The following is a 13,542-nucleotide window of genomic DNA, read 5'->3' on the forward strand; positions in this document are numbered from 1 at the left end:
ATTGCATTCTAGTTCTGTTTATGTGAACTCCTCTTCGCGTGGTTAAACTCCCAAGCAAATATAATTAGAAAATGCAGGCCATGTTAGTGAAAATCTAAGGCCCATTCTACAGCTTCAGTACATTTTCTGTCCCCCCCCCCATAAATCTGAAAAATAATCTGTGAGCAAAATACTAAGATAAATTGCACTTATCGTAGGACAAGACGGACCAAGATGGAAACCTAGTTGCTGAAAACGTGGTTACAAAATATCATTTCAAATAAATACATTTTTTAAAAAAGAAAAAAAGTGCAATTTTTCTCTTGTTCCAAATTCTTGACTAAATGCATTTCAAATTAAAATACGTTATGAATCTACTTTTTGGTTGGTTTTGTTATATATGTATGTATGTATATGGAGCAAGCAACCACTACAAACACATGTTGAGAACATATGGAATATTATTAATCTTATTATATTATTATATATTACACATTTATGTCATAGCCTTGTGCTCCCCTATAATGTTACTGATATTATTTTAAAATTTTCATATGAATATTGTATCTGAGTAAACATCTGACAATAAATACTGAAATTAAAAACACGTATGACTACTGAAAGTTGAACAAAGTAGATTTCCAAAGTTGTTTAAATTAATATAACTATTTAGAATGAGAGTGATTATCATGAACTTAATGGTCAGGAACTTATTAAGCTCAATTCTGATTTTTAAAGGATTAAAAAAAAAGTATTTATTGATTTATTTGTTTGTTTGTTTGTTTGTTTTAAAGGACAATCTAGGCCTAAATACGTCTTTACTTTTAAAAACAGTTTTGAAGGAAAGCTTAACTCGCCAAAAGAACATTATATTACAATGCTGGTTCCTTTTAACAGTTTAAAGTCTTTGGTGTGCTCTTATTTTGACGGGACACTCTCCCCTGACGCTCAGCTGCAAAACGAAACCTTCCAAAACACTAAACGTCAACGAAAAGCACGTGTCAAACCTCCCGCTTGCCGTACTTGGCTCCGCCATTGTTTGACAGGTCTCGTTGCTAACCAGAGGCTTTCCTGGTTACCAACTCAACAACAGCGAAAGAAAGAAACTTCCAAGCCTTCCATGGCTTTATAGGAAGCTTTTCGACAACACAGAAAGCATGGAAGAGGACAAACGCCTTAGACAGGTACTTTATACTTTCTCCCTCATTTTCTCTTTCACTTCACCGGTGCTAACTTCCGACATCAGTAGTTCGTGTTAGCTTCTGTTTTGGAAGTTCACAGCGAAGCACATAATGTGTTTTGAAGCGCACAGAGCACTTTATTATCTGAAGCCATGCTTTTGTTTCAAAATGGTAGAGTAAACTCGTTAAGTTGGCTGACTTTGCCACTTATGAACTGGGTTGACTTGGTGTTTAATCGAGCTGTGTGGAAGCGTAATGTTTTAAAGCGTCTTTGGAGCATCAGCACGGGAAGTCCAACCGCTAAGTCTGTTTCACAGTGAAATACGAGTCAGTCATACTGCTGCTGAGTTCTGACCGCAAAGCGTGCGCCGTAAAAATGTTCCTCTCCACGCCAAATAAACGCTAGAGGCGGAGCGAATAATAGTCTTGTAATAGTCAAAACCATTTACTGTGATTTGCAGCGGTGCTCAGGAAGTTATTTTGGGTGCAGAGAACAGTTTATTGCAGCAGCCAGTGCAGGCTTTAGCAAAAGCCTGCAGGTAGGGAGACTTGCTGTTTGTTACCGGTTTTCTTTACTGATTTTCTACCTCATCTTTTGTCACCGTAAATTAAAGCAAAACTGTCCCACAATAAAATACTGGGCATACTTGATTACGATAGTAAGTACTTAGATTGAAGTGTTTTTGTGTTAAATGCCACCATTGCTAAAGCAACTTTAATTTTGGAAAAGCATGGGAAGTTTGATTGGCGTGTTGCTTGAGTAAGGTTTCATTAAGATTTGTCTGATCCTTGTTTGGCCCTAAAATTAACTAACATTGCTTGGTTCTTTATTCGTTTCAATTACGTATTATTTCTATAGCACCAGTTCTGAACACTCACCTCAAGGTGCTTTATATTGTAGAGTTAAGACCCGACAATATTTGAAAGAAACCCTAATCAGACGCCCCCCTATGAGCACACACTTGGTGACAGTGAGAAGGAAAAAAAAAAAAAAGAAGAACAGTTAAAGTTGGGTCCTTTTAACAGGAAGAAACCTTCAGCAGAACCAGACAGAGGGTGAGGCAGCCATTTTGCTTTGGGTGTTTTGGGGTTGAGGAGAAAGATGAGAGAGCATAGAAAGACAGGACAAAAGGCAAAGAGAGAGCCGGAGCTTAGTAATAATTAGCAATGATTAAACGCAGCAGTGGTATATAAACACATAGAAAGTGAAATGTGAAACAAAAAAGAAGACTAAAGAAATGTTCAATACATTATGGGAGGCACTCCAGCACTCTAATGCAGCATAACTAAGGGAGGGTTCAGGGTCACCTGATCAAGCCCTGGCTATAAGATTTATCATAAAGGAAAGTGTCTGTCTCCTGAATTCAAACCAGGTTTCACATGAGAGGGGCCTGGTGGCTGACCGCTCTGTTTCTCATTCTACTTTCTAAAACTGTGAACCAAAAGTAAGCCTGCAGTCTGAAAATGAAGTGCTCTCTTAGGATAATAAGGTACTATGAAGTCTTCGAGGTATGATGGGGCCTGATTAATCAAGATTTTGTATGTGAGGAGAAAGATTTTGAATTCAGTTCTGGATTTAACAGAGAGTCAATGAAGAGAAGCTCATATAGGAAAAATATGGTCTCTCTTTTCAGTCCGAGTTAGTACTCTCTCTGCAATACATTGAATACATTCATTGCAAGCAGGTGGTGAAAAAGTGCAGCCACAACTGTACCAATGAAACTGTACAGAATGAAGAATTGCAGATGTATTATTGTCATGGTTATCCATAATCAGTAATTGTGATGCAGCCAAATTCCTATAAAAGGCTATATTGCGACCATTACTAGTCCTTGTGGTCTTTTTAAATTTTGTATTATTTCCTTATATTCCTTTGCTGTTGCTCTGTGCTTTAAAGCCTTGGGATAATAACAGTTTAACTTGGCAGCTGATCTATAAGCCAACTTATAGAAAATGGGTGGAAAGCAAACAGCTGTTCTTTGGCAGTAGAAATTAAGGAAACCAGTGTGGGCACTATGCAGCAAAACAGCTTTATGTCCGCTGTGTGATTGAAATGGAATATCAGAATCAACGTTGTTGTATTTATCTTAAGTGGCCAGGTATTGCTCGTAAGTGGTGAGGTTGTCTCTAAAAATATGGAGGATCATTACCTGAGAAGGCTCTACAAATACATTAATTTCCAGAGGTTCATGTTGAGGTGCATTTCTTTTAGGGATGCACCGATACCGATACTGGTATCGGGTATCGGGGCCGATACTGTAAAATGTGTGCGTACTCGTACTCGTAAAAGTTAACCGATACCATGAACCGATACTAATGTAGCCCGAATTTGGGTGTAGATACTCATAATTCCCATGGACTTGAACGCCACGGTAACATAAGGTGTTCACAGTTATGTGATGTAACTGTACCCTGAATTTAATTTGCCCTGTAATATGTCACAAGGTAAATACAGGTAATTAGAGCAATCAAACTGTTATGTTAATCATAAAGTATTATTTTATGGTATGTAACTCTGAAGGGAGTTAAAATATTGTTCAGAGTTCTAATTTTCTGGAGGCCCGTGAAGGTAGCATAAAACGGGACCTGTGTATCTGTTGCAATGGAGGAGGAGAAGAGAACGGCATGGAGAGATGCACGAGGTTAGCTGAACCAAAGTGAGAGACTCGGCTAGTTTTACTGAGGTTAACTAGCACAAAAGAGTGTGTAACTAGAAAGCTAACCGTGTGGGAGCTTCGCAACAGAGTGTGGGTGAAGTGACTTTTTGTTTCAACGGTCGCACCACCGTGGAAAACTGTGTTTCCAGCTACGATCGCCGAGGCTAAAGGCTAGCCCGGATTGCTTGGCTGCACCACGGAGGCAGCCGCTATGGACTGTCGGAGAGCTGGACAGTGACGGGCTAACGTGCTGTAGCAGAGACAGCATCGGGTCCGCAGGGAGTGGATTTAGTGTGGGACTGGTGAACGGCGATCTACCGAGCAACGGAACTGTAAGTCAGACTTTTGTGCTCTTACTGGGGAGAAGAGGATTTTTCTCCATCGTCCAGCGTGAGCAGCAAACAGGCCTGCAACAAGTGTGAATGTGAGTGTGTGGAGCCCATGTGTGAATATTGTATGTTTAGTGGAGTTATATAACGTGTTTTGGAGTGTATATTAGTGAGTAACTTACCAAAAGGTGATAACATAAGTTGGGTTGTTTAATATAATTTGAAAGGGAATTATTTCATTTATACAGTGTATTTCATTTGGTTAAGGAATTGGAATATCATTTGAGTTTAAAAAAGGGATGTGTTGTACAGTATTTGTCTCTGCCCTTACGTTCAGTAAACGTTTCGTTTGTGTTAAAGAGTTGTCTGGGGTCGTTTCTTTACTACTGGTTAAGTTTAACTTGTGTGTGTGGTAGAAGTATCGGATTTTGTACTCGGTATCGGCAAGTACTCAGATCCAAGTATCGGTATCGGATCGGTTTGAAAAAATTGGTATCGTTGCATCCCTAATTTCTTTAGAGAGATTTGAAGGATTACTGAGTCATTAATGGCAACCTAATGCCAGTGATATAAGGGGTGTCATACAGGTCTGAACATCCAAGTCCAATAATGAGCTAAAGTATGGCTTCACAGGTATAATCCTAAATCTCAACTCCATATTTTGCTAAGAGAGGCACCGCTGATAGAAAAGGTTAATCCTCCCTTTGATTAAAACTGGAGGATGCCATTTGTTCTGGCCCTGTTGTCAGAAATACAACCAGAATCTGGGCAAGAGATGTGACGTTTGAGGTGCTTTAAGCGTTTAAGAAAACCAGTTAATTTAGGCAAAAGCAAGGTGACATGGGATTTATACCTACTGCAGAGGTTTTATTCTGTTTTTGAACCTTATGCATTTCCTGTTATACTGTGTGGACTTTTCAAATGGAAATGGGTGATTCCTTAAACCAAGTGACTAGTTAGTAACTAACTAGGTAATTCCTTCATTAAAGGAAAATTAGTAATCAAGAGTGAAAGCACAAGTTTAAACAAAAGCACAATCTGATGTGCTGAAATGTTAAATTGATAGCCAAAATCCTCCAGGGTTATAACTACTGTTTATTTTTAGCTTGTTATTTCAGGTGTTTTCTTTAGTTATCTGTTTGAAGTATTAAATATAGGAAAACAGTGAAAAATTACCTTTGTGATTTTGTGTTTTCTACAAACAAGTTTTACTGGATTTTTTCACACTATGCCAAAAGTATTTGTTTGTCTGCCTTCAGACGCGTGTGAGCTTGACATCCCATTCTTAATCCATAGGATTTAATATGATGTCGATCCACCTTTTGCAAGTATGACAGCTTCAGTTCATCTGGAAAGGCTTTCCACAAGGTTTAGGAGCGTTTTTATGGAAATTTGGTGGTTGCAAGGGTGTGTAGCTGACTGGTTGTTCCTAAGTCTGGTGTGACTGAGGAATAACCAAAAAACTAGGTTCAGTATGACTGAATAATCAATAAATAAAGTCATTAGGTATTTAAATGTTTAGGTCTTGCTCCTGATAATCCACTTTTGTTTTATCATCTTATAAATATTGATCAGTTTTTGAGGATACTGTAGCTCAAACTGCTTGCAACCTCTGTTTACACCATGAGCTTTAATTCTGTGACATTTTTGGATTTAGTAAATTACAGGGAGAGACACATTTCCTTATTTAAGCTCTTCTAGTGTGTTTACCATGTGAAGGATTAGTTTCAGGAGTTTACCCATCTCCTTCTACTTGGGCCAGATTTATTTAAGCAGTGTTGTGGACTGCAGGACCAAGATGTAATAAGGGTGTCAATATTCGTCATGTCAGCAAGTTGTGCTTCATTAATCTGTCTGATTGATCCAGCATCCATGTGGTTCAGTGACCTTGGTTTGCACAAATAAGAACTGCACCCTCGCTGGTGTTACCTGATCTACTGCTCTGCTGATAGGCTTTTGCTTGAGTTATTGAAAGCACAGGACAGAGACTTATGTGGACACCAAGCCCACGAGAGTGATGGGAACTCTCCAAGCAGAGGAGGAGGCCTTTTGTTACATTTGATGATATCATATGACTGTAGCAGCAGGATGGACCTAATAGACTTGTTCGAACTAATGAAGGTTGAAGAACTGAGAAAATACTTGGGGACTGTGGAGAGATTTGACCTTAGATGAGGTCAAGGGGGTTGGTCTTAGGAGATATCTCTTAGAGGTTAAATAGATATAAATGCAGCTGCTATGAGATGGATGGTGTCATGCTGTGTAAGCAAAAAATGCTAATCAAGGGCCAGGAGCTAATCCCTTCCTAACTCATTCCTTAGAGGTACACAGTTGATTTGGTGGATCAATATAAGTGCTGTGACTCAATGAATGGAATTAAGTGTTAGCCAGACTGGACTCATACAACATGCTAAATTAGTTTTGCTTTAAAAAATATTTTAGATGGTCAGGTGGGCTTCTCTTAGTAGAGAAGTCACAACATACAAATACTTTGTTACTGTACTTAAGTAGAATTTTCAGGTATCTGTACTTGAATATTTATTTTTCTGAAAACTTTTTACTTGTGCTCCCTACATTTTTGAACCAATATCTGTACTTTCTACTTCTTACATTTTCAAAACAAGCTCATTACTTTATGCTAAACAGTATAATTTATACCGTTTATATTCAGGTGTTAAAGTTGGCTGGAGGGAGTGCAGATGTCTGTATGCTGTGTTCGCAGCACTTCAGAATCTAACTACCGCTATAGAAGAGGAGGAAGCATGAAGGGAGTGATGTTTTGGGGGGGTTTTTAGTGTGAGGTAATTTCAAATTCAACATTTCTATCAGCTCAACAAACATCAACAAATACACAATGTGTTTGTGTGCAGATTGTCACACAGTGTGTTTCTAGCTAAAGGTCCAGCTGCTCTATTTTCCAGGGAGAGAAAAGAATGAGAGTTAACTTCACTCAGAGATGGAGAATGGGATAGGAAGACAGACAGGACAAAAGAGGAAGTAGAGGGGTTATATTTAAAGGTAAGGATCGCTCAGTGATGCTTGATAAACTGCAAATTTAAACATCACATGCAATGTCATCATTTTAATCACATATTGGATCTGTATATGATGTGTTTTGATAAATTATGTATTTTCATTTTGTGAAACGTCCTGCAAAACAAATAAAGCTATACAAACTTGTTTTATAAAATAAAGAAAGTAAAGAAAAGAAAATACTGGCCAGTTATGTGCAGGATAATCAGGTTAGTTTGTGGTGAATTCACAGTAAAGCACTGTGTTGGACTGGTGCGCAGGGTACTGTGCTGTGGTACCCATGGTCAGATTTAGGTTACATCAAGTATAGCAGAGATGAGTTTGCATTTAAGCTCATGATGTTTAGATTCATTCACTGAATTCCAATTTTATGCTGTCTATTATAAAGAGAGTATAAACAGTGTGGTGTTGCTGTACTGTGCCATACTTTCCCATTGATATATGTGATGCAGCATTAGAAAAGCCAGCGAAAGACACAGGCTCAGAATCCCAGCTACACACAAAAACAGCTAGGCCCAGTGGATTTTCCAGTATTTCCGATTTCTCTTATCTTAACTGCACTGTCTACAAAAAAGCTGTCTGAAAAATTGAGTTTATTAAACATTTATTGGTGTAATCTTTATTATTAGTAGGCAGTAAAATATATGTTACCTTCACAATCTGTAATGAAATGATCTAAATAATTTCTAAAACAAATAAAACCACTACACTTAAGCTTAAATAATTATTTTGGTAAACATAACTTATAAGTGGGAAAATTAATTGAAAATGAACAAGGTAACTTTTTTGAAATATGACTTCTTTGCCGTTGTTGCAGGAGGGTGTCAAAATCTTCCCTGTGGTTCGAAAAATGATGTCAGGATTGAGTTTTAGATTGTAGTATTGTGACAAACTTAGTACACAATTTGCAATGAGTGATTGCTGGATGCTGGCTAAAAACAGGATGTAAGTCAGTTTTAAATTATACATAATTGTGATTGCAAAAATGTTATTTTTTTGTTTCCTCTCTGCTCTCTGCTTCACCATTTTTTATTTATGTCCAAGTGAAACAGACACAAAAGTGTGTGGGAAGGGTTGTGGAAAGGCAGGTGAAGTTTTGGACTTAAACCTAAACTGAAACATCAGTGTTTTTAAAATGTAAGACAAGATTTACTAATAATAACATTACATCTACCACTCCCTTATACATATCTAACAAATCCTGCCACTCACTGCTTTAGCTCTTATTATAAGGTCTCAGATACAGACAGTATTTCAAGATGTATTTATTTAGTGACTGTATGCTCTAGGAGTATTTCATTTGACTTTGTTTTTGCAAGGTCTTTTTCTTTATGTATACAAATGAAGTAAAAAGCTAACAGTCATCTTTTTTTACTGAATGTGCTTTTGTCTGCACTACATTTCAGATCTGTCAGCTCAGTTAAAGTTGGATGTTTGGATGTTAGGTAAGGTGACCCTGGCTGCTTGGAACAGAGGCAAGCTTGAATAAAAATGCTGTAACCTTACTTTTGAAGTCAAAAGCCTGTTCTGCATACAAATGTAGGTTAGTTTTCCAGTTGCGGATTAAGCTTTGCCAGTTCATAATATGATTTTGTACTTTCAAAAGAGATTAAAAATGGTGCTTTGTGTTGTGTTTTGTGCTCTGTTTAGGTAGGCCACACAGAAGCACAGAAACCAGGTCTTTTTTCAGGAGCCGCTTTTGGATTTCAAGCTACCTCTTTTTAAAAAGAGTCATAACTTTGTATCTATTCATTCAATTTAGGGAAATATCTAATAATAAAATTCAGTAGTATTCAATGTGTTGATATCTATATTTGTCAGGCACTATTTCATTTGTATTGTTATAGACAGTGCGCATTTGTGTTTGTGCTCATAAGGGTTAAACAGTGGGGTTATTTAACTGGCACACAAGTTAAAACCATGTCTACAAGACATCCAGTGTCTAACATTAGATATCTTGTATAAAAAAATTAAAATAAAAACATATCTTGTAGAATATCTGTGAAGACAGTAGTGTTTGTCTAAAACTGCTGTAGCAGGGAGATTTGGACAGGATTTCTGACAGCCTCTGTACTTTGCTTGGATAAAATATTGATGTTTGTTTCCTCTTTTTTTTTTTTTTTTTTTTTTGACACCACAGCCTATAGCAAGAAGGTTAAGAAAATAACCCTTGTTTTACATGTCCCATCTTTTTGAATGCATGGAAAAAAACATGTCTGCAATTTCCGTCCACAGTACTAATTCATTTTATTAAAATGCGTTACCATAACAGCGCACCCACTTTCCACCATATGGTCAATATTTTCATTACTTGAAATTACTGTGAGTGGTGGGCAGTCCCTCTGTTTTCAGAGCCCACGTATAAGCTGTGTGTCATGTCCTTGATTATCAGCGTTAGAGTTGCTGAAAGCTTGTTTAGGAATATTAATGAGGTATACAGGTTTAGATGGCCTCAGGCGATTTGATTAAATGTAAAACTGTAGAAAAAAAATGTCTGAGTGCTTTGTAGCCAACTGTCAGTCACAAACTAACCAGACAGTACAAGTGGACCACAGCTCTGCTGTTGTAAAACATGAAAATGAACTTCAGTATTTTGTTCAAGCTGAGAAGAGAGGCTGTCAGAAATCTTGTCCAAACATCTCTGCAATTCCAGACTAACACAAACACTTTTTTTTTTGCATAGAAACAACCACTGTGGCACACAGCAAAAAGGTTTTAACCTTACTCATAGGAAAACCACCATGTTAATTAATTTAAACAATATTTAATAGCATCTTTGGTCATCTGTTTAAAAAAAAAGTAACAGTGACTCCAACTGTATGCAGACTAGATATCCATTGAAGCAAAATGCTGTATACTGCTTTTAACCATGAATATCTTTGATTCACTTGTTTTTACATAATAATTAATTGCCTGTTTGAGAGTTTATTTGCATATCCATACAATACTTATATATAATACTTATATAATACTTTTGCTTACCTCATGAGCTAACATTTTTGCTATTGTGCATCTGACTAACATCAGCAGATCTTCCCGTTATATCCTTAGAGGTGTCATAAATGCTGCTCATGTTACTTAAATGATGCTTACTAGTGTTGTGTGCCTTCATTTGGTATTAGTTATTTATCAGAATTTAAGACTGTGCCCTCACTGTTTTATAGCCTCCCTTGTGCCCCAGCACTATTTTGATTCCATCTGCAAAATCTGTCTGACTAGTCTTTTCTGCCCAAGGCCATAATACTAAACTTAGCTCACCATGTTGAGAATATTTTCCATGTTTTGAAGCAAATTGTTTTTGTCCCACTTGGGGTGAGGAAAGGTGACATTTCTCATTATGAGATCTTTCATTTAGCCTCAAGGGAATTTGGCAGCTGGATAAGAAGAGGCAGGCGATGACGAGGCGTCATCTCAGCAAATCAATAAACCTGTGTGCATTTTGGGTCTGTGCATAAAGTACCAGTCTGTTGTGAAATACCTAAAGTGAGTAAATAGTGAAAACTGGTAATAGAAGAGCACAATAATAAATTAAACTACTGTTTCATTTATCTATGTACATAACTTGCATAGTATAGGTACTGTACGTCTTTCTCTTGTCAAGCTTGAATGAGATTTACAGATGAGGACAAAATTAATTGCCTCCAAATGAAATGTGAAGTTTTTATCAAAATGTTCTCAACTTTAATTCTGCTGGAAAGGCTTAAGGTTTAAGAGTGTGTTTATGGGAAATAAACTGTCCTTCCTCACAGTATCGTCTTGTGAGGTCAGACGCTGACCTCAGACGCATTGGACAAGAAAGCCTGGCTCTCAGTCCTCGCTCCTATTCATCCCAGAGGTGCTCGGTTGGGTCAGGAATCTGTGCAGGCCAGTCAGGTTCTTCCTCATCACACTCAGTTAGCCATTCTTTATGGATCATGCTTTGTCCACTGGTGTGCAGTTATGTTGGAACAGGAAGAGGCCATCCCCAAAATGTTCCCACAAAGTTGGGAGCATGAAATTGTCCAAAATGTCTTGGTATGCTGAACCATTAAGAGTTCCTTTTACTCAAACGAAGGGTCAGAAGCCAACTTCTGAAAAACAGCCGCACACCAGAATCCTCCCCTCTTCCAAAGTTTACACTACTCGTCAGACAACTACTCTTCTCCTAGCAACTGCCAAAAAACGGACAGAGAAGCATGACTCATCAATCCAGAGAACATGTCGCCACTGTTTTATAGTCCATTGACAGTGTGCTTTACCAGCACCATCTGACTTTGTATTGCGCTTGGTGATGTAAGGCTTGAATGTAGCTGCTTGGTTATGGAAACCCATTCCATGAAGCTCCAATAAAGCAGTTTGTATAGCTACTTTCTTTATTTTATAAACCTGTGGCAATGGAAGTAATTGAAATCTGGATGATTTGAATGGGTGAGTGAATACTTTTGGCAGTGGATGTTTGGAGAAAGCAGGAAGAGGCAAACAACTGATAGTCCCCATAGTGAAACACGGTGGTAGGAGTATTATGCTGAGGGGATGAAGGGAAAAAAAACACTAAGAAAGAAGAATATGTGAAGATTTTTAAAGAAAACCTTAGGCAGTAAACAGCAAAACTGGATGTGAGTCGTTACTTTGTCTTCCAGCATGACAACGACCCAAAACATACGACGCCGTGATGTGAATCTTCTTTAAAATTTGTGGGGTTAACTCAAGACCAAAGTCTATACCAGAAGACTATTAAATCTATAGGAGGTTGAGAGATTTGGGCTGGGATTGATCAGGAGATGTGTGCAAGAATTGTTGAAAACTACAGCAAATGACTCCAGGCTGTTATCCAGCAAAAAGGATACACAATTGACTGTTAGAATCACAGGGTTTTTTGTGAAATAATTTTGTTTCTGTATGCAAAGTAAAATAATGTCAAGCATCAAAAATAAAGTTAGGACGTTTAGAAAAGAGGTGCTAAAAAATGAATTGCCCTGTTTAACAGAACTTGGGAAATACTTATTTGTGTTTTCTTATGTAACAGAACTGCAGAGTTCACATTTAAATTAATAATGTACTTTAGCCGTGTGCATTTTTAATATGTAGCACATGCCAGTTATCTAAAATATAATGTCTTTTTTGTTCTAAACTGAAATGAAATGGAGTTGCTGACAAATCCTTGAAACCCTATATTTTAATGCAGAGAACAAAGATGTTTTTTCAAATTTTAAATTATGTGCTAAGAACACTTTGTATAATGTTAAAAACCAGATGGGCTAAGGCAAACTGGAAAATGGTCCTGTGGTCATAATTAACATCTTATCATATATATAAAATAAAATAGGCTTGATTAGCATGGGGGGCACAGCCTGGGGACCCTTACTGGATACAGACGTCTTGGTTGGGAGTCAAACACATGACCAGGAACGTCCAAAGGCGAGTGGTGTTACCAACTTATTTCATAAGGTCCAATTATGATTTGGTCAAAGTATGCCCCTTCAAAGCATTAATCATATGTGATGTACTGGGACTAACTTCTTTCAGTTTCTGTAAAACCAGTCTATCATAGTACCACCACCAAGTGATACTATCGACTTATCTGCAAGGTGCCAGACACTGTGACAGCACGGAAGCATTTGACACCCAAATAATGAAAAAACAATGAAAATGAGAAAACATCAGATACACAAGAAGATCATTAGCAGTTGTGATAGCATTGTGAGGATAGGACAGGTTGATTTAAAATAATAATAATAATAATAACTTCTTTCCCTACTCCTCCTTCCCTGAATTAATCAAGAGAGAGTTTTGATTTTTTCAATTAAATGTTATTTTTTATGCTACACACATCTCATATTTGTTCGCAGTCAAGATTTTTTATCTCATCCAGTCGAAGGAGGCGTCATCCATCGGCTCCTCCTACTATACCAGTTAGAATTTAACCAAATTTGCACACAATGAACACTAATGTGTCTTCATCCAAATTGTATCACATTTAACATCAATGGGCTTTCAATTCTTTTTTTTTTTTTGTAATACATCCAACCAATGACAGGAAAAAACTACTAAAAAAACCTTTACAAAACATTTGAATTGAGGTGGATGAGCTACTACGTCACTGACGTTCTGTTTCTTATTTTAAGTTTGTGTGCACTGCAGGGATATGATGAGGGCAAAGATGAAGACATTTAGTTGGCATAGTAACTTTAATTATAGTCACCTCCCTCGTAGCAATCTTGTGTTGCTGTCTGCTCCACTTCATTCAAATTGCTGTTAAAAATAAATCTGTTTCTTAACTTCAAACATCACCTACTTTTTCACTGCTAAAATAAACTAGCTTAAATGACAGTATGGGAGCATATGCTGTAAGCTTCCCAGGAGGCTTTGAAAATAGAGCAGTGA

The 13,542-nt window shown here is 37.4% G+C and overlaps 1 protein-coding gene across 4 annotated transcripts in view; it reads left to right on the forward strand.

Moving 5' to 3' along the window:
- The first annotated feature begins 983 nt into the window (after positions 1–983).
- The window catches only part of enox2 (ecto-NOX disulfide-thiol exchanger 2), a 177,562-nt gene continuing 165,003 nt past the window's right edge, over positions 984–13,542 (forward strand). For 3 of the 4 annotated variants that reach the window (XM_025910733.1, XM_025910732.1, XM_025910734.1), the window contains exons 1-3: positions 984–1,163; positions 6,818–6,947; positions 7,068–7,164. The gene's annotated coding sequence lies outside the window, so the exon portion shown is untranslated. The remainder of the gene's footprint in view (positions 1,164–6,817; positions 6,948–7,067; positions 7,165–13,542) is intronic. The other variant, XM_005467367.4, reaches the window with a different exon arrangement.

The sequence above is a fragment of the Oreochromis niloticus genome, linkage group LG2 (assembly GCF_001858045.2).
Source record: "Oreochromis niloticus isolate F11D_XX linkage group LG2, O_niloticus_UMD_NMBU, whole genome shotgun sequence".
NCBI classification, from domain to species: domain Eukaryota; kingdom Metazoa; phylum Chordata; class Actinopteri; order Cichliformes; family Cichlidae; genus Oreochromis; species Oreochromis niloticus.